Source organism: Schistocerca piceifrons, chromosome 7 (assembly GCF_021461385.2).
Source record: "Schistocerca piceifrons isolate TAMUIC-IGC-003096 chromosome 7, iqSchPice1.1, whole genome shotgun sequence".
NCBI classification, from domain to species: domain Eukaryota; kingdom Metazoa; phylum Arthropoda; class Insecta; order Orthoptera; family Acrididae; genus Schistocerca; species Schistocerca piceifrons.
This window is the reverse complement of record NC_060144.1, coordinates 45925310-45953187: the sequence shown is the minus strand read 5'-3', so window position 1 is coordinate 45953187 and position 27878 is coordinate 45925310. Positions and strand designations below refer to the sequence as shown.

General features: G+C 44.6%; 1 protein-coding gene across 1 annotated transcript in view; it reads left to right on the top strand.

The window, feature by feature from the left end:
• Positions 1–27878, top strand: part of LOC124804730 (UDP-glucosyltransferase 2-like) — a 197289-nt gene that overhangs the window by 51504 nt on the left and 117907 nt on the right. The window lies entirely within an intron of this gene.

The window sequence follows — 27878 nt, the reverse complement described above, 5'->3', positions numbered from 1 at the left end:
GTGCCTATATCCGTCGTGGCATACTATCCACATGTTCATCAAGGCACTGTTGGTCCAGATTGCCCCACTCCTCATCGGCGATTCGGCGTAGATCCCTCAGAGTGGTTGGTGGGTCACATCGTCCACAAACATCTATCCCAGGCATGTTCGATAGGGTTCGTGTCTGGAGAACATGCTGGCCATACTAGTCGAGCGATGTTGTTATCCTGAAGGAAGTTATTCACGATGGGGGCGCGAATTGTCGTCCATGAAGACGAATGTCTCGCCAATATGCTGCCGATATGGTTGCACTATCGGTCGGATGATGGCATTCACGTATCGTACAGCCGTTATGGCGCCTTCGATGACCGCCAGCGACGTACATTGGCCCCACGCCATGCCACCCCACATCTGCAGGGAACAGTCTAAGGCGTTCAGCCTGACCAGGTTGCCTCAAAACACGTCTCCGACGATTGTCTGGTTGAAGGCATATGCGACACTCATCGGTGAAGAGAACGTGATGCCAGTCCTGAGCAGTCCATTCGGCATGTTGTTGGGACCATATGTACCGCGCTGGATGGTGTCATGGTTGCAAAGATGGACCTCGCCATGGACGTCGGGAGTGAAGTTGCGCATCATGCAGCCTATTGCGCACAGTTTGAGTGGTAACACGACGTCCTGTGGCTGCACGAAAAGCATTATCCAACATGGTGGCGTTGCTGTCAGGGCTCCTCCGAGTCATAATCCGTAAGTAGCGGTCATCCACTGCAGTAGTAGCCCTTGGGCGGCCTGGGCGAGGCATGTCATCGACGGTTCCTGTCTCTCTGTATCTCCCCCATGTCCGAACAACATCGCTTTGATTCACTCCGAGACGCCTGGACACTTCCCTTGCTGAGAGGACGCGATAGAACCGTTGCATTGACCGTCTAGACATGGTTGAACTACAGACAACACAATGACTGGAACTGATTGGCTGTCGGACCCCCTCCGTCTAACAGGCGCTACTCATGCATGATTGTTTACTTCGTTGGGCGGGTTTATTGGCATCTCTGAACAGTCAAAAGGACTGTGTCTGTGATACAGTACTCACAGTCAACGTCTTTCTTCAGGAGTTTGGGAACTGGGGTGATGCAAAACTTTTTTGATGTGTGTATATAAAAAATAAAGATAAATGAACATTAAATAAAAATAAGTAAAAGAAACGAAATAAATAAATCAGTCAACGAATAAAAAAACTAAATATGTTTAATTTTCATGTCTGCCCTGTGGTTTCCATCCAGTTATCCTTTGTCGCCCCCTCATTGCTCTAAGGTCGGCCGGAGTGGCCGTGCGGTTCTAGGGGCTACAGTCTGGAACCGAGCGACCGCTACGTCCCAGGTTCGAGTCCTTCCTCGGGCATGGATGTGTGTGTTGTCCTTAGGTTAGTTAGGTTTAATTAGTTCTCAGTTCTAGGCGACTGATGACCTCAGAAGTTAAGTCGCATAGTGCTCACCGCCATTTGAACCATAGCTCAAAAGTTAGTCGTACTAGGAGTAGGATTAGATAGAGGCAACGTCTGAAGTGATGTTTTTTTATGTAGAGCAAAAGTGGCGGTGCCAATTTTCCATCTTTTTTAATCACTTTTCTACTCCCCAGGGAAAAAAAATACATACAGAAAAAAGTATTAAGGCATTTGCACAGAAACCAAAAGGTTGTAGGATCGAATCCCAGCTGGGTCACTTTTTTCGCTTTGCGTTTTAACCTAGCATCCACCTCTCAATGACGTGGACATTCGCCAGAAATGAAACGTAGCTTGGGTTCCACGTTACACTGTAGCTCTACTTCTCCAGGTTTGATAACTGGTTAGGGACTTGCAAATCGCCGAAGTGACATCCGGTTTCTTGAAATCGTTTCGAAATATCTGCATAGCGAAAAAATATGCATATCCAAAACCCGTGGTTTTCAATTCCTTATGTATAAAGTAAAACGGAGTATGGGATGCATCTTTGCTTTGTTTACGTAAAGAAAAGTTTTACAGCAGCACAGCATATGGCTCAAGTTTCAGCTGTGTCCTTTCCTTGTAATAAACCTAGATGTGGACGCGGTTCTTTGTGTGACTCGGCGAAGGAGTATGCCATAAAGAGTCCACGGCAAAGAATTGCGGCACTAAAACTCAATAATGCATCACAGTGCGTGCCACTACCCGTGGGGTGTACTAAGTTTCACAAGTATCCTCTAACACGACCAAAACAAATACATTTTGCGTGTTTTTTCTTTAATTTCTTTCTTTTATATGTGCCACCTCAGCCAGTCTTCTATACATATTGAATCACTCACATACACTACACCCATTGTTCGCATACAGCATTATCATTGGTTGCAAACAAATTATTTACTTTTCTTAAGGTTTGCTCGTTATTGTTCGTTGTATTTGATCGTAGGAGACGTCACATGACACTTGTTGAAGTTCGTTTTTGACTCCTTTACTCGAGTCAGGTGCGCATCCACACTGAAGAGATTACTGGCATTCTCGCCGTAATCAATATGTGTCATAAAAGTAAGTGTACAATGTGCGTGTCACCGGCGGGAGTGGTCGAGCGGTTCTAGGCGCTACAGTCTGGAACCGCGCGACCGCTGCGGTCGCCGGTTCGAGTCCTGCCTCGGGCATGGCTGTGTCTGATGTCCTTAGGTTAGTTAGGTTTAAGTAGTTCTAGGGGCCTGATGACCTCAGAAGTTAAGTCCCATAGTGCTCAGAGTCATTTCCTTTTTTTTTTTTTTCTTTTGTGTGTGTGTGTGTGTGTGTGTCGCTAAAATTCAGAAACGAGTCGCGGTACGATTAAGTTGTGTGGTATGGTGTGGTAGCCCTGTATCCCCCATCCATTAAGAAGTTTCGCGTTTTTATGTGATGGACGTGCTTTCCAAGATACAAGGGCTGGGAAGTATCGCCCTCTAGAAATTTCTAGAACGTGACACAACATTCTAGAGTATTCGAGAACATTCCAGAACATTCTAGTGTGTTCAGGAGCATTGCATAACATTCCAGAATGTTCCGGAATATTCCACAGTGCCTCCGGATGTTTTAGATTGTTGGGGAATAGTCTGAAACATTCGGGAAGGTTCCAGAATGTCGGGAGCATCCCGGTACATTCCAGATCATTGTGAAACATTCTAGAGCACTCTCGAATGTTGTGGAATGTTTTGGAACATTGTGGATCATTCGAACCCTTTTTGATACGTTCTGGAATTCGCCACTGTTGGGGCTACCTATTGGTAGGGATGTGTAAAACAAGACGCATCGTGGGGTCGAACGCCAGTTTCTTATTAGTGACGAAGGGAGGAATCCAGAAAATAGTGCAATGAGTGAATAAAAAAAAACAGTGAAGTATGAGTATAGTGATGCAGTGAAAATATAAACCGAAAATAAAGTGTGAAAAATGTGCAAAGTGTACTTAGTCTATTTGTTAGTAAAAAGTTGACTTGATTTATATTTTAGACAATGCCCATTCGTAAAAGAGTAGGAGATCTTGCCAGTTCTGAAGAAAAACGACGAAAACGAAAAGAACAGCGAAAAAAGGAAAGAGACGAACAGTGGGAAGCACGTTGAAGGTCCCAACGAATAAGAATGAGCACCGTGAGAAGCAGTGAAACCGAAGTACAACGAAATGGACGGACTGAAGAAAGCAGAATTGCGACACAATCGTATAATAAAAAGACTGCGACCTCAAGCCAACCGTGAATATATCACCTTACGAGAAGCTCGGACGAGGACAAGTAACCAGTACAACATAATAAATGAAGCGTTCGACTACGAGCCGCCGGAAGAATATAGCAAACACAAAACACATAGTAATCGGAAAAATGGACAGCATCTGCCAATTTTGCAACGCAAAAAATTCAGTAGAGAAGCACCAGAATTCTGTTGCGTGAACAGGAAAATTCGATTACCACCATTGGAAACACCTACGCAGGAATTTTTACATTACATGACCGTGAAACTCCAGAATCAAAATACTTTCTTCAAAATATAAAAGGGTACAACGCCTGCTTCCAGATAACTTCTTTCGGCGTCACTTCGATCAACAGCAACGGAGATGAAATCGCTTATGTTTCTTGCATCCGAGGACAAATCTGTCACAACATGGTATGATTACTACCACTACGCAGGATGACTATAAATTTCTGCAAGTATGCTTCATCAGAAATCAAGAAACAGAAATCGATCAACAATGCATAAATATCAGTGGACTGAGAGGAGAAGTAGTCCATGATGTACAGAGGATCGTACACAAATACCATCAGCTGATTTACATATTCAAAGCAGCACTAGACCGAATGATTTCTCACGACTATAGAGTTGTAATTTGAGCCGACAAAAGGACACCTGGAGAACACGAACGTCGATTTAATGCACCACAGATAGACGAAGTCGCTATCGTAAATGTGGACAATGAAAACACAGGCCGTGATATGACTGTACAACGAAGAAGAGGAGGACTACATGCATTGTACAGACATACCACTCATGTGACCCCCCTCCAGTATCCATTAATATTTCTGCACGGAGAGGACAGACGTCATTTCAATGTGAAACAAATCCAACCTGAAACAGGCGTACAAACAAACAAAAAAATCGCTTCCAAGGAGTTCTACGGTTACCGCTAAATGGTCAGAAACAATGAGACATATCTTAACAAGTAGTGTAAATAGTTAGTATATATTATCAATAAATCTTTTTACCTCGTATCCTTTTATTCGAACTACCACACAATTTCATATCAACTCCAGGGCGAAACTGGGTATCCCAGTTCAAAGTAATTACATACAGTGGCTGCGAGCGGGCATTGTTTGCAATCAGTGGGGAGAGTTGAAAATTTTTGCCGCACTGGAATTGGAACCCGGGACTCCCGCTCACTAGGCCATCTCACTGAGCCATCCAGACACGGTGATCATTGATGGGTTTGAATTTTTTGTGGGAAGAGAAGCAGGCCTTCAACAACAATTTGTCATAGTGCCTCCGTGTTGATTCCCACCGTTTGTGCAGCTCATCTGATCGATTTTGTGGAGCTGGTTTAAAACACAATGCGTGTCTTCTCGATGTTTTCAGGCATTTTGACTCTTCTTGGACTACCGACGTTGGGAAACACTGTCATCATGAACACTATCCGTTCTCTCGAACTTGCGAATCAAATTCTTGATTATTAGCACTTTTGGAGCGGTTGTCTTCAGCTTGAACTTGGTCGCGAACTTCCTCTGAACCGCAGTTGCGCTGTTATTATTGCTCGCATAGTAGGCTTCCCGGCGTACGGTGACATTTTCACGTGCAACGTGACACCGTTCCACACAAGCGACTTCTAATCAAGCTGCGGGCCTATGGGGTATCGTCTCAGTTGTGCGACTGGATTCGTGATTTCCTATCGTAGAAATAGACGGCAAATCATCGAGTAAAACTGAAGTGATATCAGGTGTTCGCCAGGGAAGCGCCCTGGGACCTCTGCTGTTTCTGATCTATATAAATGACCTGGGTGACAATCTGAGCAGTTCTCTTAGATTGTTCGCAGATGATGCTGTAATTTGCCGTCTAGTATCAGTTGCAAAGCGATTTAGAAAAGATTGCTGTATGGTGTGACAGGTGGCAGTTGACGCTAAATAACGAAAAGTGTGAGGTGATCCACTTAATTTCCAAAAGAAATCCGTTGGAATTCGATTGCTCGATAAATAGTACAATTCTCAAGGCTGTCAATTCAACTAAGTACCTGGGTGTTAAAATCACGAACAACTTCAGTTGGAAAGACCACATAGATAATATTGTGGGGAAGGCGAGCCAAAGGTTGCGTTTCATTGGCAGGACACTTAGAAGATGCAACAAGTCCACTAAAGAGACAGCTTACACTACACTCGTTCGACCTCTGTTAGAATATTGCTGCGCGGTGTGGGATCCTTAGCAGGTGGGATTGACAGAGGACATCGAAAGGATGCAAAAAAGGGCAGCTCGTTTTGTATTATCACGTAATAGGGGAGAAAGTGTGGCAGATATGATACGCGAGTTGGGATGGAAGTCATTAAAGCAAAGACGTTTTTCGTCGCGGCGAGATCTGTTTACGAAATTTCAGTCACCAAGTTTCTCTTCCGAATTCGAAAATATTTTGTTGAGCCCAAGCTACATACGTAGGAATGATCATCAAAATAAAATAAAAGAAATCAGAGGTCGAACAGAAAGGTTTTAGGTGTTCGTTTTTCCCGCGCGCTGTTCGGGAGTGGAATGGTAGAGAGATAGTATGATTGTGGTTCGATGAACCCTCTGCCAAGCACTTAAATGTGAATTGCAGAGTAATCATGTGGATGTAGATGTAGATGTATAAATAGCCGACAACAACAAGGCGCGTGCACATGCGCATACAAATTCGCATCATGCCCCGCGGCCAACGGTGCAGTCTGAACGTCCTCACGCAAACCGTTCAAAAGTTGTGACGATTTTATTTCATGCAGTTCAGTAATTGTCACCCAGTATGTTCAGAAATAATCCCTTGTGACCTGGTTCACACATTTCACATGGTCGGAGTATACAACCGATGTTGTTGTTGTTGTTGTTGTTGTTTGCGCTGGTGGCGCAGAGTCAGCCGACGTTGGCCATTCACCGCTCCCTGCTAACAAGGCTAATGCCGAGCTGTTAATTAGTGTCTGAGCACAGAATGACTCCGCAAGTCTTTTGTAAGAAAACTCTGCCTCCGCCGTTGATGGACCAGTGATATGCGTGAATCAAGGAGATGTGCGAATTTTGCGTGCTACATAGTTTGTGTGTAACAGCTGTTCATAACGGTGGTTGTCATAAAGGGCTTTGTCCCATTCCTGACATTACAAACGTTGTCAACGACGCTCACATAAATTCTTCTGGGCATATAACTTTATCAGATCACAGTGGATAAAGAAGGTCTCCATTCAGTGCCAGTTTGGGGGTAGAAGTCAGTTAACACGGTCCTTGTATCATTGACATCTGGATGATACCCCACTGACGGAAACAATTTTTCTAGCCAGGCTTTGTCCGACAAGAGGAGAAGAGAGTGTATTCAGGAAAGTCACATATGAACATACATCACTGCAACACTAAAAGTATTTTTTTTTTCATTTTGCTTTTTTTTATTAACGTACTCGTTCTCCTTAACTAACTGTTCCGATCGCATTGCAGCATGGTAACGTAGTGGATAAGTGATTAGTTTTGTATTTCTCCTACGGCTGTAGTTTGAGGTAAGGGCGTGTTTAAACAGTACCACATTGCCTTTCCCGAACATGCTGCTAATAAGTTCTAACGTGTCTTGTAGAGGCACTTACGTAAATAAGATTACTACGTCAAAGCTCACCAAAAGATACGATAGTTGTAGCTGAAGTTTCTTCCGGCATCCTGTGAAATTCTCTGAATCCCTAATATGACGATTACATCTGCGTGCGTGTGGTCGCAACAGCGAAGTAAGATGTATACCGAAACAATGGGTTCGCGCAGCGATGTTGCTTATTATGGTGGTCAACAGCGAGCGCGTCCTTGTGAGTCTTTGGCTGCCCATGCAGTTTTGGGGGAATAGCAGCGTGTTGGCGCAGGCCCTCCATTACGTTAGTCGGAATAGAGGAATGAAACCGCCTTCGATTAAGATTTCACACGAATTGAGCTGGTTGGGAAGGAGGCGGGGTGTGGAAAGCTGCTGAACATTCACTCAAGTTCTTAGACTTACCAACGCAAATTTTGTTACAGTAGAAGCTTTCATTCCTCGCTACTCAAAAAATATACATTATTCTTTAAAAAACAGAACACACAGAATCAAATGCGAGTAGAAATAACATTAATGTAAAACGGTGATACAGTCAAACGGGAAGTATTAACCTACAGTTATCTTTTAAATGAGAACAATTTCGTCCATCAAACACCATAAGATATTACAACGTTAAAACAAATCTCGATGGGTCCTTACCGTAACATGAAGCTATTAAAGAAATTCTGGAGTATTTACCAGAAATTTTGCAGTATTTACCAGAAATTTTTATCATTAACGATTACCATTAGGTGACAGCGTAAGGTAAGAGTTAATCACCTTTTTAGTAGTACATTACAGGAGGTAACAAAATCACGTAACTTCCAATTTAAGAACGATGTGCTGTCATCAACAAACGGGTGCTGTTCATTGGCAGTTGGATACAATAACACGAAGTAAGAACAAAGAAGTAAAATAACCTCGAAAACGTAAACCCGGGCCGGCCGGACTGGCCGTGCGGTTCTAGGCGATACAGTCTGGAACCGAGCGACCGCTACGGTCGCAGGTTCGAATCCTGCCGCGGGCATGGATGTGTGTGATGTCCTTAGGTTATTTAGGTTTAATTAGTTCTAAGTTCTAGGCGACTGATGACCTCAGAAGTTAAGTCGGATAGTGCTCAGAGCCATTTGAACCATTCGTAAACCTGGAAAATTCGTGTACCAGCATCCGACTCGTTTAAACATCACAAGTCCAGAGACAGAATATCCCATTGGCTGGCCAAGAGCAGACAAACCTGCTGCAGGTTGTTTACAATTACAAAACAATCCCGTGGGAGCACGGAAAACTAGTGCACAGAATATAAACAGGCTTCTAGAAGAAACGGAGAAGTGAAATGTGGTGTCACCGCCAGACACCACACTTGCTAGATGGTAGCCTTTAAATCGGCCGCTGTCCGTTAGTATACGTCGGACCCGCGTGTCGCCACTATCAGTAATTGCAAACCGAGCGCCGCCACACAGCAGGTCTAGTCTAGAGAGACTCCCTAGCACTCGCCCCAGTTGCACAGCCGACTTTGCTAGCGGTGGTTCACTGACTACAGATGCTCTCATTTACAGAGACGACAGTTTAGCGTAGCCTTCAGCTACGTCATTTGCTACGACCTAGCAAGGCACCATGTTCAGTTACTATTGATATTGTGAATCATGTACCATCAAGAGCGACGTTCATCATTAATGGATTAAAGTTAAGTATCAAACTAGCTACGTCCTTTCTGAATTCTAATTCCTTGTCATGTTCCAGACCTCACGTCAGTATAGTTCTTCCCTCCAGCCTGCGTGAGCTAAAACGCGTGCATTTCGGCCTCCTCTAGTAACAAGGTGTTAGTTCTTAAGCCAACACAACATGAAATTAGTTAACTCAAGTAAGATGTACTTCAGTACTGGCACGTTATAAACTGTTGCAACGTACACAGTGGACAAGAACACAGTAAACCAAAATGGTTCTTTCACCATATGTCATACTTCAGGGCAAAATACGCCAACCCTGCCAAAGTAGCTTCATTCACAATTTCAACGCCTAGCGGAGAAATGTACAAGCAACCAGTTGAACAGATCGTAATGTGAGATTAGCTCTACCAGTTACAGCTTTGAAACGTCCAGAAGGATCTAAAGTCAGAATCCATCGACTACAGCGAAGGCACTGCATAACATGTCTAACGAGCCACGACGCCAGCGCAGTCTCCCAAACGTCCTGCTCACCGTAGAAACAGCGATCCCAAACTGCTATCGAACCCCTCGCACCTCACAGCACGTCGAACGCTGCTTCCAACCAAAACAAGGGGTCTAGCCCGGCCCGCGGTGCTCGCTCGTCCACTCACGTCGTCCGTGACTTTCGCGCACAGAGCCTCTACCGGCACCAGAATTTTCCGGGCCGCCTCGCAGCTCTCTCGCCAGCTTCCCGTTCTGTCGCGCTGCTCAAAGAATCGTTCCTCGCTCCTTCCAGTAACCCACCAGCAATGTCGCTGGAATCGGTTGCGCCCACGGCAAAACCGATCGGATCGCCTCGAGGAGGTCTAGAGTTTTGCCAGTCGGATTTTGTGTTATCTTTCGATATGCAGATTCGTTGCACTCAGTTCGTGAGATGAGCACAGTCTCATTACTCTTGTAGACACGTAAAATGACGAGGTCCTTGTCTGTCTTCAGGTTTCGGCTGTACTGGAGCTCGAATTCAAATCGGCATGTGGCTCTCTTAATCTCTTCCGCAACATCACTGGGAAGTTACAAGAGTGGCAGCTCTGACCTGGCTAACACATGTCGGATTGGTGCTGTCTGAGGTGCTGGTACAAAATCCAGACCTTTCTCGAGCACAGAATAGGCTACAGCGTCCAAGTTCTTGGCCGCGTCGTCGTGGTTATTTTTCGGCGAAGCTTCGTTCGTTGTTCGGTTCAGGTAGTGCTGTGTACCCAGGCACGGGATCCAGCAAATAGGTTCGACGACATCTTCAGATGTAGCGATAGTAATTTCGTGGCCACCATTACGTATACCGTACACACTCTCTCACCAGGGCTGCAAATGCCCGTCGCTTGATTCTGTTAATTCTGACAGTGGCTGTAGAGCTCTTAAGTCTGACAGCAGCTGCAGAGTCTACGAGTATATGGTTGATTTTTCCTTTGATTGCTGAGTGCGTCACAACAGTGTGCATTAGAGATGGGCGAAGTCGTTCATCCTTGGGAACTAGTTCACTGCTGATCGCTCTTTTTTTGGGAACCATTCATTTTTAGTTCATTGAACTTGCTATAAGGTTCTTACGAAAAATTGAAAATTAGTAGCATAGGTGACTGAAGATGGAAGGCACCAAGAGGGGGCACTTGCCTCTCCCCTGGAGTGCAGTTTTTATTCATAAAAGAATTCTCACACTCTTGTAATTTTCGTGATTCTGCAAAACATCTCGTTTAGCCAACTCCAGCGTTATGTGACTGATCGCAGTGAAATAATATAAACTGGCGCACGAAAAACCGGCCACGAGTAGAAACTGCTCACCAATTACGCAGGATTTGTTGACCGCTACGAGCAGAATAGATAAACATGTAATAATCAGGCAGTGAAGAAATAACAAATAAGCTGATGCAAACAACTTCGAAACAATAGACGACGATTGGTAAGCGACAATGAGCAGTCTAGTACTCGGGGCCGATGTTTAGTGCGCCACCCTGTACCACTGAAATAATATTTTAGAAGTTATCATATTCTCTTTACAAAATGTGACACCATACACTCGATTACGAAGTGCGGGCTTCATTCGGTTGCAAGCCGGTCTGCCTTCCACAACAATGAATATGGTCTTTTACCTTGGATCAAAAAAAGACGGAAAATGGCCATTCGTGTGTGCCGTGCCGACGTCCTTTGCATGTATAATAACAAAAAATCTTGCCTTTTTACAAGTATTTCTTCTGCTGTTCATCGAAATAGTGTAGTAAGTTGATCCGTCGTTTTGTTACCTGAAAATATGTATGTATTACATACCACGTAATTTTTATGTACTTTACGTAATTAGAAAATACATTTTATTTACCGGTCGTGGTCGCTGAACAGAAAACGAAAAGAACCGGAAGTTCAGAATTCTGAGTTCAAACAGATCTAGAATGGGAGTGCGAAGCGAACGAAACGAACAACATAAAAATCGATACGAGTGGCCACGCGAAGAAGGACGAGTCCGGCCGAACGAGACCGAGACCGAGACAGGCGGGAACGGGACCGAGGTTGGAACGAGACCGGCCGACGTGCCGTTGTGGGAACGAGACCGACTGTTTGCTGTTACCGGGAACTGTAAGTAGAAAGCCGCGATCGAAGTGAACTGTGAAAGACCGTCCCTTAGAATTCGTTCCTCGCTCGTTGCGTTCATCTTGGTGAACCGTTCCTTTGGACCCGTTAGTTCGCGAACGACCCATCTCTAGTGCGCACGTCCGTGTGCGGTAGGAGCGCTCCACACGGCAGCTTCTTCTGTATTTATTCTCGCCAATAAGTTACTTAAAATAAATTTTACTTTGAATACTCTCTATTGTTGAAGTTTCTTAAACTAGATAACATTACAGAGAAGCACATCTTGGAAAGATTTTGTGTGTGATATATTTCGTGACAGGACACAACACACAGGCCCAGATCACATTGTTAACAGCAGTAACGCGATTCGTTTCGTTTCTTGTCCTTGCCGCATACACAGTGTGTCCCAGTCCTGTTAGGACTGCTTGCGTGAAATTCCAAACCACAATCTTATCTCGTGGCGAGTTGCGGCGTCACGATCCTCGAAATCTCAACAACAGCCTTGTAGAAGATCAAATAAGCAAGCAACCTGGCCACGAATGTAACAATAGGCGTCTCACACTCGTTGGAAAATGGCGGTGTAGCAGAGGCAAAAATAAGCTGTGTGTGAAGTTAGGCAAATAAACCAGCGAAATGTTCGATATGATGAAAAGTGTCTATGGCACAGATTGTTTCAGTCTTTAAAGTGGTTTCCTGTGAAATGCTCTACTTCGTGACAGGAAGGAAGAGCACTTGCCCGCGAAAGGCAAAGGTCCCGAGTTCGAGTCTCGGTCCGGCACACAGTTTTAATCTTCCAGCAAAAAGTTTCATTTCAGCGCACACTCCGCTGCAGAGTGAAAATCTCATTCTGGAAACATCCCCCCAGGCTGTGGCTAAGTCATGTCTCCGCAATATCCTTTCTTTCAGGAGTGCTAGTTCTGCAAGGTTCACAGGAGAGCTTCTGTAAAGTTTGGAAGGTAGGAGACGAGGTACTAGCAGAAGTAAAGCTGTGAGGACAGGACGTGAGTCGTGCTTGGGTAGCTCAGTTGGTAGAGCACTTGCCCGCGAAAGGCAAAGGTCCCGAGTTCGAGTCTCGGTCCGGCACACAATTTTAATCTGCCAGGAAGTTTCATATCAGCGCACACTCCGCCGCAGAGTGAAAATCTCATTCTGGATGGAAGACGTTGAGGACGCAGCACGAGCAACAAAGCCGTGAATATGTCGCACGGGCGCAAAAAATTGCCGAAATCTTTGTACTGGATAGATGTGTTTCTGCACGACTCATCGAAGAGCTGTCAGCAATACCGAAAACTACTGTGCGCAGAATTTTGACTGAGGATCTGAACAAAAGGAAAGTCTGTGCGTGGTTTGTGCTGCGCACAGTTTCAGGTGATAAAAAGCATGGAAGCACTGCATAGAACTGTTACAGGCAGTCCAAGGGGGTACCAATTTCACAAAACTGATTGTAAGTGGCGGTGATACCTCGTGTTTCCAGCGCGAGCCTCTTACAAAGCGGCAGAGTGTAGCGTGATTGAGTCCACAGAAGCCGAAAGGGCATATAATGTCTACGTCCCAAAGAAAATGTGCTCGCACAAGAGTCATGTGATGGCAGTCCTGACAGTTTCCTTCTATTCTAAAGGAATCATTCACGAGGAGTGTATTTGCCAGAAGGGCAAAGCGTTAATTCTGCATATTATCTCGGTGTCTTCCATAATTTGTGGACGAGAATTCTTCGAATTCGACCGGAATACCGAGGACAGGTTCCTGGTCGCTCCCCCACGACTGCGCTCCAGTCCACAAACCGAAGATCGTGCGCGAGTTTTTGTCCAGAAAGTGGATCACGCGGCATGTTCGCCAGACTTAGCCCCACCCAACTTCTGGTTGCTCCCCAAATTAAGGGTGATAATGAAAGGCCACCGTTACGATGCAATTGAAAATTTTACTGAAGTACTAAATGCAGTTCGTGAAAAGGACCACAATGACTCTTTCAAAACACTTTTAAAACAGCGAGAGACTATTGAATGAATACAGTGATTTTGTGAACATAATCCAAGACTTTTTCATAGCCACAGTCTTAGCGGAACTGGGACACGCTTTGTGTGGTTGTTTACTGACGATTCAAGGGTGCTTGTAAACTTCCTTTCTCGAAGCCGCAACGGATTTTCACCGTCTGAGAGACCTCCTTATGCTTTTGTTTTTTGGTGGTATGTCCATAATATCTCAGAAATGGGGCTGAGGTGACATTCGTTGACTGAAGTATTCTTCCTGATATGAACCTCGTAAATAACGTGAGAATTTAGCACGCACGTGTCTATGGAGTGAAAAAAGAGTTGTTTGTGCTATTTCAGTGTTTTGGGAACACATTCCGCTGAGATAAGTAACATGTTGTATCCGACTACCGCACCCATAGGCTCCTTGCAATCCAATACACATTTTCGATTAAATCTTTCGCTATTAGGTTAGCGGTCCATTTTAACAGCTGATTTCATTGCAGCTGTATGGTATGTCATCAACGTATATATCGCCGCAAATTTAATAATTCAAAAATTGTTCAAATGGCTATAAGCACTATGGGACCTAACATCTGAGGTCATCAGTTCCCTAGACTTAGAACTACTTAAACCTAATTAACCTAAGGACATCACACACATCCATGCCCGAGGCAGGATTCGAACCTGCGACCGTGGTAGCAGCACGGTTCTGGACTGAAGCGCTTAGAACCGCTCGTCCACAGCGGCTGGGATTTAGTAATTGCAACGCCTGATAGGCAACACGAATAAGTTTCCTAGAGAGAATCGAAAGGCGACGCCACAAGAAGGGCGATGGCCATAAATGCGTGAAGACCATAGCGTATGCGCGCTGTCAGCACCTAACGTTAGCGCAAAGGAGAGCCAGAGGAAAGCTAATCGCCCGAGGTGGCGGTGGCGGTGCGGTGCAGCGAAAAAAAAAAAAAAAGAAAAGAAAAAAGAGAGAGAGAGAGAGAGCCACGTGCGGGAAGCCAGGCCGGTCATACCAGGAAATTGTAAGAAAACGGGTGGATCGAGAGAACAGTGCAGGCAGAATACCGTGGCCGGCAGACTACTGCAGGGCTCGCGTGGGTAAACCGGTAGTGGTGGGGGTCGCGGGCAGGCGCTATAGGGGAAATGCGGAGTGCCGGAGGGGAAGTGCCGTTCTAAACGGAAGCCTACACTCACATTTTTTGTAAATATTAAGCGGTGCCTCTTTACGCTCGCACTTGCATGGTGACTATTCAAAAAGATCTGTCACCTGTTCTTTGGTTAGTACCTAAAAAAATTCTGCCGCGATTTATTTTCGCATGGTTTGTTAACCATTTGTAACTTTCAGAGATGTGTCATGAGAGGGGGGGGGGGGGGGGGGCAATTTTGAGTAGAACCTACGCAGTTCTCTAGTTGCCATGTTAAAATTTGCTTGTTTTGCGAAAACTGAGGGGAGTTTACACTGTCTCGCGTCACTGACACGTTGTGCGGACGGAAATGTGAGAGAATTCAGAAACAGTGCTTTTGAAACTTCTTTTTAAGATGATTTTACTTACTTGGACTGAAATAATTGAGAAGCTGGAACTTCTTAATTTATTTTTCAAACTGCTGAGTGAAATTGAACGTGCTGTCACTTTGCTATTCTTTATCGTCTCAACAGTGACCTACAGAATTTTCCCTGACAAACACAACTCAAACTTCTCCTATTCATTAATTACCCAGAATATTCAAGGATAACGCGATCTGACTGCTTTAAAATTAACTCAAAAGAAATGCCCAGAATAAAAAGAAATCCTAACAATAACCTATACATTGCGTAAGTCACTTACCTCGCAAAAATATTCATTACACGAACTACTGCAATACAGGAAGCGCCAATACAGCCAACTAAATAAAAGATTCTAACTATTGAAGGCTCTAACTATTAACAGGGATGTGGTTAGCAAAGGAAAGATTTTGTTGCAGAGCAAACAATGCATTTATCTTCATAATGTGACAACCAATTCAAAAATTATGTAATCGGCCGTGACATCCAGGTCCAAAAATTATATAATCATGAATAATATTTAACCTCCAAATCGGACACGTCCAGATCGTCCGCTTTCGCTAACACTTCAAATCTCTAACCTCCATCAATGCCAACTACTCACTTCCAGCCTCCATCACTGCTGGCTGTTCACCTCAAACTTCCATCACTGCTGACTGTTCACCTCCAACTGCAAGTCCGACCAGCCACAGAGCCTCTTACAGACTGCCACATAGCAGTCAGGGATTTAATACATAGCGCTACTTACAGTTTATTAAGTTTACTAAGTGGGAAAGTGCGGAAAAGTTAGTTCAGCATCTTATGGAAAAGCACGTCCTCGGTACAAAATAAACGTGTAATGACCTCACTTACGTTGCTTCAAAACACATAGCATTTCTTGTGTCACCAGCTATCGATGGCCCTTAAAAATTACATTCTGTAATCGGAAAAGTCTGTAGTTAGTGGAATAACACAGTAGATAATGAAGTTTTGCCTAATAGCCCTACGGCAAAATACTCTCCTCTTTGTGTACTATCATTTGCCAATATCTCATTTCGATGTCTCAAACCGTTTATCAAATATAAGGAATGCTGTGGATATTTCACTCTGGCTTTATCGCTGGGTCGGTGCGATCGTAAATGAGTGTGCTACGTCAGATCAATTTTCTCGAGATTGCCGGCAGATAGAGACCTGCATCAAAGCCTAAAGAAAAAATAAGGTGGCTAAAATTCATACGCAGCAACATATTATGTAATACGCACCAAGCGCAAAATCATAGTGACCCCTGTTTTTCATTGCAAACTTTTTCGAATTTCTCGCAGTGTCTTACTTCCACGTAAATATCACAATAACTATGACTATTAACGAAATGATAGGCACATCGTAATGAACCTGACATACAAAGCTACAAGTAAAGCAAAAAGATTTTTTTTTTACCGAATAGCTTCTGTAAAATCGTTTCGGAAACATTGCTGTGCGTGTGCAAGATTCTGTCATCGCCGACGAGAGACCGCCAAGAGAGCGTTTGCCAATGCACAGAATGTTTCAGGAAAAGTAAAAGCGAGGAAAACTAAGTAAGGGTGTAAGAAGGCAACCGCCTTGCGACTTGCCTGGAAATATGTAAGCAGGTGATTGCGAAAACATAAATGAGTCTATAGAATTGGAATGTCAGGGCGACACTAATAATCGCTTGAGATTTCTCGTGGATAGTGAAGCGCAAATAGTCGTAATTTGGAGAAGTGGTTGAGAGAAGCGCAAAATATAATTCTGTCGAACGTATTAAGATTTAGGGAATCACTGAAACGCTTGCAAGGACAGAGGGCATTGTGACCCTCGGATTACGAATAGGAAGCGGACTGCAAGTGAGGCATTGCATCCACGTAATTGGAGAAGATGTCGATCTTCCGTTTGAAGGTCTGGTGCCCCGACACTTTTTCAAGGAATATGGAGTCGTAGTCAGTTACATCACAGGAAACCTGTCGATTCGCGGGGAACGGATCGGAATGAAGACGGCGTAAGAGTGTGTGCACAGTGCAGAGCTGCCAGTACAGGAAAGAGGAAACTCTTCCAGAAAAAGCTCAGACGCTGAGCGAAAGACGTGCAGAGATTTGAAGACGGACTCACAGGGTGAGCTCCGCACAGTACGTTCAGGAGAAAGAGGAGGCTCTTGCGAGAAAGGATTGAGGGCGATACGAGAAACTCGTTGAAAGACGAGGGAGAGTACGTCAGAAGAACACAGCATTTGTCAAAATACGTCAGAGGCAGGCCACAGGAACTGCCGGAGACAAGCAATAAGGGCGCAAGCCAATTGTTAGCCGTGTTTCAACGCTAACAATAGGAGCCCGAAGGGAACGGCTGTGCCGAATACAAATAGGGGCACACAAAATGAGAGAGGCTATCATTCCGAAACACGGGACCACCAAGGGCGTTTATGTACCTGAGCTATTACAGACGCTCACGGTTAGCAGAAGAAGCAGTTCCAAGAGGGCTTCATTGCGAGAATCTTTCAGAGTGAATCGTATCAGTAAAAACGAGCCACAGCTCAGAGGGAGAATAAGTCGACTAACGGATAGTATTCGAGTAAGTCACCTGTATGCAGAAGAGAAAGTAGCAATTATAGAACCACGCACCATGATAAGTTATGTTATACAGGTAATATCATGTACGAAGTTAAACTGCTACCACAAACACAAAATGATGTGCTCCAGGAAGAAAAAAATACACAAATAAATAAAAAATGAGAAAAAAATAAAGAATTTATATACACATATAACTTGCATCAGCGCACATATAGGCATAGAAAAAAACATCTGGAAGTAAAGCCTGAGACAGTTGGCAACACTTACAGAAACTAATAACACTATACACACTGAAAATGGCAGTTAAAGTGCTATATGCTGAAAACAGTGACCAAAAGGGAAACTGCAAACTTTTAATCAGTTTGTCACCTGATAGAAAACTGTTTGGCTTAAAAATAACAAATTACACACTGATGTGTAAGTAACTTTCCATTTTAATATAAAAAGCTTGATGACCTGTTTTAAATCTGTAATGCATAGGTGCAAACGATAACCTGTCTGTGCAAACGAAAAAATAGTCTAATATTTCAGGACACACACTGAAGATGCGTTGTAACTAAAGCAAAACGCGTCTGGACGCTGAAGATAAATAAAGAAAATGTGATGTGCAGTATGCAAAAGGCGTGTTTATTTTGAACTACTGAAATTAATATACAGCTGCAGCGAAAAAGGCCAGCACAAGACTCTTGTTAACTGAAAATGTGTTAGAGGGCGGCACAGTAGCATGAAGCAAAACTGGATGGAGCTTTGCATTAATTTTGATTCTGAAAAAGATGGATTGCAGCAGCCAGATGGAAGTGGCAAATAGTTGCGTACTACAGTCGACTGAAAGGAAGCGTACTACAGGCGACTGAATGAGATATCTCTAAATTCAGTATATATGTGTTGCGAAGTTCTTCTCGATCCTCTGTTTAGCGAAGGGCTATTGTCAAGTCTTGTTAGAGGAACAGGATTTACAAAAGACGGCATTCAGTGCGCTGTATGGACATTATGAGTACAAATGAATGCTCATGGGTTTTAAAACAGCTCCACGTACGTTTCAGAGATCGATGAACTGCGTTTTGACGGGATTACAAAGTGAAAAGTTGCTCAGGTGGTAATATTTGACTGGCAGATGTATATGACAGACATAGATTTCACATTTTAAAGCTGCAGGTGAGCAAGCGTGAATTGTAGCAAAAGGAAGCGCGCTATTTGCGCCTTACATTATCGCCTGAGGCCAGACTCAAAGGAGGTCGAAGTGATGCAGGCGTATCCACAATCCAAAACAATGGAACAGTTAGAAGCGTATTAGCATTCTTGGGATGATACTCTTGGGATAATACCAGTGCTTTAGAAGCAACTTCAGCAAAATCAGGAAGGCTCTACACGAATTACTAAAAGAAAGACACCGGAGGTGTCGAGCAGGAAAACGCGTTTCAGCGTTTGAAGGAGGAGCTGATCAGCCCGCCTGTACTACAGAATACAGAATCTGAAAAGAACTTTATGATTACCACGGGCGCTAGCCAGCCGTGCATCAGGACGGCTTTAGAAAGCATCGCTCCTGCGAAACGCAAGTCGCCCTTTTTTCACATATCATCTTGCGAACCATGGATGAAGGATATCAGACGGATGCCATATTCATTGACTTCCGGAAAGCGTTTGACTCGGTGCCCCACTGCAGACTTCTAACTAAGGTACGAGCATATGGGATTGGTTCCCAAATATGTGAGTGGCTCGAAGACTTCTTAAGTAATAGAACCCAGTACGTTGTCCTCGATGGTGAGTGTTCATCGGAGGTGAGGGTATCATCTGGAGTGCCCCAGGGAAGTGTGGTAGGTCCGCTGTTGTTTTCTATCTACATAAATGATCTTTTGGATAGGGTGGATAGCAATGTGCGGCTGTTTGCTGATGATACTGTGGTGTACGGGAAGGTGTCGTCGTTGAGTGACTGTAGGAGGATACAAGATGACTTGGACAGGATTTGTGATTGGTGTAAAGAATGGCAGCTAACTCTAAATATAGATAAATTTAAATTAATGCAGATGAATAGGAAAAAGAATCCCTTAATGTTCGAATACTCCATTAGTAGTGTAGCGCTTGACACAGTCACGTCGATTAAATATTTGGGCGTTAACATTGCAGAGCGATATGAAGTGGGACAAGCTGTGGGGAAGGCGGATAGTCGTCTTCGGTTCATTGGTAGAATTTTGGGAAGATGTGGTTCATCTGTAAAGGAGACCGCTTATAAGACACTAATACGACCTATTCTTGAGTACTGCTCGAGCGTTTGGGATCCCTATCAGGTCGGATTGAGGGAGGACATAGAAGCAATTCAGAGGCGGGCTGTTAGGTTTGTTACTGGTAGGTTTGATCATCACACGAGTGTTACGGAAATGCTTCAGGAACTCGTGTGGGAGTCTCCGGAGGAAAGGAGGCATTCTTTTCGTGAATCGCTACTGAGGATATTTAGAGAACCAGCATTTGAGGCTGACTGCAGTACAATTTTACTGCCGCCAACTTACATTTCGCGGAAAGACCACGAAGATAAGGTAAGAGAGATTAGGGCTTGTACAGAGGCATTTTCCCTCGTTCTGTTTGGGAGTGGAACAGGGAGAGAAGATGATAGTTGTGGTACGAGGTACCCTCCGCCACGCACCGTATGGTGGATTGCGGAGTAGGTATGTAAATATAGATGTAGATGTAGAGTATCGGAGCAGTTTTGAGTCAGGGAAAAAACCAGAAGCCGCTTACCTGCCGCGCATGCCTCGAGGACATCGAACCGGGCAGAAAGGGGGTACAGAACGATTGAGAGGATGATGTCAGCCATTTGTTGGGCAATGTAATATTTTAGAGCATGTGTTTAGAAGTTGCTGATATGCAGAAAGTTCCTGATATGTACAGATCATAAATCCCTAAAATGGGTAATTTGTATATGAGATGTATGAAGTTTAAATTAAAGCTGGAAGAATAATGCTGCCAGATAATGTCCTAGAGTGGCAAAAGGAACGAAGTTACAGACACATTCTCGCGAGTGAGAGAGGTCAGGTCGGCTGGTGCGCGACTTGAAGGCGACAGCAGCTTACGTAAGGGCACAGTAGGAACAGAAGCAGAAACCGGAGCGAGGCCGGGGACCCACCAGCAGGCGGCGACAGCGGGGCTGTTGACCCACGAGGGCACGTGGCAACCGCTGCGACGAGGACTCGCTCGGTACGTGAGGCTGCTGAGCCGAGAACAGTAGACAATTGTGTTTGTGTCAGAGACAGATAAAAGCGAGAAAGCTGAGCCGATAACAACAGAAGAAATCGGGGAAAATAAAAAAGTCAAATTTAAAAGTTTCATGATTCACTCACTAGAGGACACCAGGCGATTAGGAAGAACCTGTGAGCAAATAATAAAGTACCGGTGTGGAACAGTATCAAGAGAAGTTGTCAAAAGAATAAGCTTATTACGGAACACACAAAGCTGCCTGTAGAGATCACATAGACGCCTGAACATGTTTTCGAAAGGCGTGATATTGAGCTAGTAGGTACATTAAATCAGACGGACAGAGGAAACCAGTACATCCTTAGATTTCATGATGCACGGACGAACTTTATGGTAACTGAAAATTACTGACGGGCAAAGTGCCGACACATTAGCGTGGATGCTAGTTGAGAAAATTATACTGACGTTCGGAATATTATCAGTATTGTCAAGTGAAATTGGAAGTATTTTCATGAACAAAACTGTGTAAAGAGTATGTAAACTTTTGCGTCCCGAGAAGGTACAGTCTACCAGCTACCATCCTGAAACCGACGGAGCGTTATAGATGTCACGTCGTTCTTTAACGGAGGCGTCGGGACACTATATGAGCAGACTTCAGACAGACGGGGGCAATCGGGTTCTATTTGATGTTTTTGCGTATAATACGACACAGTACAGTGAGACACGATGCAAGCCACATGAATCGTTCTTTAGAAGAACATTTAACATTCCAGAAATACTACAGGAAGATCTCGCTGGACTGAGGTATGATTTTGATGATTATGTGACAGAGCTAGAGGAGAGCATTCAAGACATGCATTGATGTGCGATAGAACAGAACGCACAACGTATCATAAAGAATAAGGAATACTGCGATAGGACACAGAATCGAAAGAAATTCTGTTGTACCAGCTAATGTGGGAGTCAGCAGTGACGCAAACAAGGACAGAGAAGTTGCGATGGCCAGTATCAGGAATCCAAAACGATCACTTGAAGATTAAAGAAACTCTTTATTTTTAGAAATAAAATTAAATTAACTGCTCTTGACTCCTGTGCTTCCTTTGCCCACTACATACAAGTGATTTAATTACTATTACTACTCGCAGAACGCAGGATAAGTAAAACGACTTCCTGTTACTCACAAGGGAACCTCCCCATCGCACCCGCCTCGGATTTAGTTATAAGTTGGCACAGTGGATAGGCCTTGAAAAACTGAGCACATATCAATCGAAAAAACAGGAAGAAGTTGTGTGGAACTATGAAAAAAGTAAGCAAAATATACAAACTGAGTAGTTCATCAGCAAGATAGGCAAGATCAAGGATAGTGTGAGCTCAGGAGCGCCGTGGTCCCGTGGTTAGCGTGAGCAGCTGCGGAACGAGAGATCCTTGGTTCAAGTCTTACATCCAGCGAAAAGTTTACTTTCTTTATTTTCGCAAAGTTATGATCTGTCCGTTCGTTCATTGACGTCTCTGTTCCCTGTAATAGGTTTAGTGTCTGTGTTTTGCGACCGCACCGCAAAACAGTGCGATTAGTAGACGAAAGGACGTGCCTCTCCAATGGGAACCGAAAACATTGGATCGCAAGGTCATAGGTCAACCGATTCCTCGACAGGAAAACACGTCTGATATATCCTATACGACACTGGTGACGGCATGTGCGTCACATGACAGGAATATGTTGTCGACCCGGCTAACTCGTACACTTGGCGAATGGGTAAAAAGGTTTTCTTGTGGATATGATAATCACTCCCCAAAAAGTGATGAAAACATAAGAGTTTGTCACATAAACTGCAACAAATGAATGTAACAGTTTCACAGTCGCACAGTTTCCCTGTGCTCTGTCAAAACATATGTTTTTTACGTTTTCAAATTTTCCCGTGTGTAGACCGTCAAATCTTGCATATGTCCAAGCAAATCTGAACATGTCCTGGAATTTTGGAGAGTGAAGTTGATTACGTGTGATTGGCTGGACTTTGATAATTGTCTGAAAATAAAAAATTAAACTTTTCACTCGAGGGAAGACTCGAACCAAGGACCTCTCGTTCCGCAGCTGCTCACGCTAACCACGGGACCACGGCGCTCCTGAGCGCACCCTATCCTTGATGCTGCCTATCTTGCGCATGGAGTATTCAGTTTGTATATTTTGCTTATTTTGCTTTTTTTTTTTCATAGTTCCACACAACTTTTTCCTGTTTTCTCGATTGATATGTGCTCAGTTTTTCAAGGCCTATCCACTGTGCCAATTATAACTAAGTCTGAGGGGGGTGCGGTGGGGAGGTTCCTCTGTCAGTACTGATGCTCTTGAAGACTACAACTGAACTGGGCGGACCAGCGGTGGGAGGTTGGTTAGGCCAGTGCTGACAGGCGGCGCTGGACTCTTGTCTTCCTGGAGGTGTGGCGCCTCTCGCTCTTTCCATTGGCGCACGGGTCAGCGCCTTCTTTATGCCGTTTCGCGTCCTTGCGCTGGTCGGTGTACAGCCGATGCTTCAGGACTGCACAAATTCCATTGCAGGGATAAGTTCTGTTTTATGATGAGAACGTATGACGAGGCAGATCGTAGAAGTTACATATGCGATGACTAGGCCTGTACACAGCAATATGAACAAAGGGAGCTGATGTTATAATCTGTTTGCGAAGAAATAAGTATCTTAAGGTTCATGTCAACAGGATGAAGGAATTTTTTAGTATCACAGTAATCGTACTTACAGATAACAAAGTGCATACGTTGCCATGCGCAAGTGGAAATGTACAGTGTAACTTGCAAAATTGCGAGTTATTCTAATTTAATGGAGCTGCCAGAGAAATTTCAGCACACTGAGGTTCTCACAAGACGAACAATCGGATATAGTAAAGACAGATTGGATTACTGAACATGACTGCGAAAGAGTGCAATATTGTAGAGCGTGCGCTAAAGTAGGAAAACGTGAAAAGCCACAGGAGACATATGGCACGGCATGAGGCCCATATAAAGACACGAGGGATTTTAGATTTTGTGGGCAAGTACGGTAAGAGTTTATGATTCAAATGGCTCTGAGCACTATGGGACTTAACTGCTGAGGTCATCAGTCCCCTAGAACTTAGAACTACTTAAACCTAACTAACCTAAGGACGTCACACACATCCAATCCATGCCCGAGGCAGGATTCGAACCTGCGACCGTAGCGGTCGCGCGGTTCTAGACTGTAGCGCCTTGAACCGCTCGGCCACCCCGGCCAGCGGTAAGAGTTTATCCAGAATACTGGAGCAAGATGACGCTACTTATTTAAGGCGCAGGTAGGCGAAGGTAGATGTCTTAGAAGAGAAACAGAAATAGTACCTTGAGTAGTCAAGCGATAAGCTCCATAACGAAAAACGAAGATACTATCACGCATGGAATGAAACAATTGAGCCGCCACATAGTAGAAACTGAGATCATACTGACAAACGTTGCAGAGAACAATAATTTTGATCACTTTTAACGAACAGGTAATGCAACTCACGGGCATTTCCAACGAGTTAGAGCGGAAATATGATAAGAACAGCAATCGCCAACGCTCAGAAAGGCATCCTGGAGCGGCATCTGATCAATCCATTTCAGATCGTAAAGTATCTAGAACTGATGTAAGACGTCATCAAGGACAAGCGGTCCTCTGATATCCCTGCGGTCGACAGCGGTTAGCAATTGATCAAAATTATTGATCTGGATGTTTTCATTGCTGGAAATATCTTAAGTTACGCCTTAACTGTCTCGCTAGTAGAGGACAATATGCAAAACCCCTGTCGTCAGCAGTGAACGGAATGAAGCATCTATTCAAGTGTATTGCTCCTGCAAAGGAACTACTGCTAATTGATGACAGAAGACGGCAGCATGCGAAGTTAAGTAATGATCAGCTACTGTTTAAAAAGGCAGATGAGAGCCTGAGGATGTGCAAGCAGGTGTTTATATACTTCACGTCTGACCATGACAGGTTTGAGGCTGTGATGTTGCAACTAGTCCGAGAAGTTCCGAAAGACTGCATGCAGAAGCAGTGTTGAAGTCTGTGAACACTGTTAAGTAATACATTTGTTGGCCTGCTGGACAAAAGCATTACCGTCATGTCACGAAGGAAGACCCGTAGGTATTGTGCACTAAGCCGGAGAGTAAATAATGGGAGGAAAAAATGTAAGTGAACATAAGCTACATTCTGCAATACAGCCTGCTACAGTTAGGCGATCTAACAGCTGTAGGACATGATGTGGATGAGTTGTAAAGCGAGACTGAGTATCAGGAGAAAGTGTCTTCAGAAACTTTTCATTAAATCATTTCTCTTTCCGGAGTTTCATGCGCTCGGGTGTAGTGTTTGTAATAATTATATGTTGTCTATTCAAATACTGCAAAGACTTTTAAATTTGTGTTCAAAACAATGGGTGACTATTGTTCTAAGAAAATATGCGTTACTACAGTATATCAGTAACCAGAGAGGTATGCAGTCAGGTATTGTCCTACTACTTGTAGAATGACATCTCAAGACAGTCAAGAGATATTTTTTGTTAGATCTTTAGTGCCTGCTAGACATGAACAAACTCATGTTAGAGGTTGTGCTTATCAAAGTATTAAAATAAAAACTGACAAACGACGAAGAGAGGAGTATTACTGGTAAGAGGTGTCAAAATTAGCGGAAGTGGTTTTTTTTCAAGTATTAAAGAAGTTATGTGTTCAAAAATGGTTTAAATGGCTCTAAGCACTATCGGACTTAACATCTGAGGTCATCAGTCCCCTAGACGTAGAACTACTTAAACCTAACTAACCTAAGGACATCACACACACACCCATGCCCGAGGCAGGATTCGAACCTGCTATCGTAGCAGCAGCGCGGTTCCGGACTGAAGCGACTAGAACCGCTCGGTCACAACCGGCCGGCTTATTATGTGTACATCAAATTATGAAGTGTACAGCGACTGACAGTAAAATGAATAAAAATCCTACCCGAAAAGAGAATTGTAATAACGACATGAAATGTCACATATTGTAGAATAAAATGTGTATTTCTTCCAGGTATCAAAATCTAAGTACGATATAAAGTGTGACAAAGCAGCCAAAGCTAAATCTTTCTGTCCACAGCTGGTGGTCTAGTGGCTAGTTGCCGCCTCTGGTTCACGGGGTCCCGGGTTCGATTCATTGAGGGGTTGGGGGTTTTCTCTAACTGGATGTTTGTGTTGTCCTCATCATTTCATCATCATCATTTGTGACAGTGGGTAGATAGTACTGTGTAAAAATTGGACTATGTAAAAATTGGGACTTTGTACAGGCGCTGATGACCGCGCAGTTGAGTGCCCCACAAATCAAACATCATCATCATCATCATCATCTACATCTTTGAACTGTGGTGTACGTGTGTGTACCAACTACTTGCACGGCATTATATCATTATCTGACTGTCGAATCTTGCATCAGTGGGCAACTGAGCCGGCCGGAGTGGCCGTGCGGTTCTAGGCGCTACATTCTGGAGCCGAGCGACCGCTACGGTCGCAGGTTCGAATCCTGCCTCGGGCATGGATGTGTGTGATGTCCTTAGGTTAGTTAATTAGTTCTAAGTTCTAGGCGACTGATGACCTCAGAAGTTAAGTCGCATAGTGCTCAGAGCCATTTCAACCATTTGGGAAATTGAATGGTTGGAGGTGGCGGAAAACCCACTGTGGTTACTCAGATCTGCCACACAGGCATAGCGAAATTTTTGTCAGTTTCAACGATGGGAGAAAGTACTGCTCACCAGACTGCACACAGGACATGGCCCGTTGACAGTTTCCTCCACCGGCAGGAGGAAGTTTGTGGTGTGCCACTTTCTGTTCAGCGTATGTTGCCTACGTGTGTCTTGCAGACTGACATCCTTTCCTATACTGTTACCAATGTTACACGCGTGCTGAAATTTTCTGAACTTTTGGACATCATCCGTAAAGTGCTGGGGAGGGGTGGCGGACTTTAATGCAATATAAACTACGCTGCATGTGGTAACAGCCTTCAATCCTCCGCATCTTCCCCAATCCCCCCCTCCCCACGAGAATGTTGACATTACCTCAGGTCGCTGATGACCAAGATGTTGAGCACCCCGCACCGGGGGTTCGCTTTCGTCGCCTCCTTCAGCACCTTGATTTTTCACTCCCTGCAACCTTTAGCGTGGCCGAGAGCCAAACGCCACCTTGGCTCGAGGGTGAGTTTCGCGTTCACCTTGACCTCAGCTCGCTCCCAAAGGAGGTTACCCCAGCTTCGGTATACCGCTACCGGTTTTTCGAACTTCGTTCGAAGTTCATTAATACGATGTTCATTTATACAGATGGCTCTAAGACCAATGACGGTGTCGGGTGTTCTGTTATTGACGGGGCACACAGTTTCAAATACCGGCTCCATGGCCATTGTTCGGTCTTCACAGCTGAGCTGTTTGCCCTCTACCAGGCTGTTCTTTACATCTGCCACCACCGACGTTCTGCTTACGTCATCTGCTCTGATTCCCTGAGCGCCATCCAGAGTCTCAGTGATCCGTATCCGGTTCAGCCTTTCGTGCACCGGATCCAGCGCCCTTTTCAGCAGCTGGCGCACGACGGTTCTCCGGTTACCGTTATGTGGGTTCCTGCCCATGTCAGTATCCCTGGGAACGAAGCTGCAGATGCCGCGGCCAAGGCTGCGGTCCTCCAGCCTCGGACAGCTTCTTGTTGTGTGCCTTCATCTGATTTTAGCAGGGTCATTTGTCAGCGCATTTTATCGCTGTGGCATGCCGACTGGTCTACACTTACTGAAAACAAGCTTCGGGCCTTGAAACCTCTCCCCACGGCTTGGACGACCTCTTCACGTCCTTCTCGGCGGGAGGAGGTCGTTTTGGCCAGGTTACGGATTGGACACTGCCTGTTCAGCTATCGCCACCTGCTGACGGCTGCGCCGGCATCATTCTGCCCATGTGGGCAATAGCTGACCGTACGCCACATTTTAACGTCCTGTCCGAATTTTAATACACCGCGCATTGATCTTGGCCTGGCATGTACTCTGGATGCCATTTTAGCGAATGACCCAGGAGCAGCTGCTCGCGTTCTTCGTTTTATCCACCTGA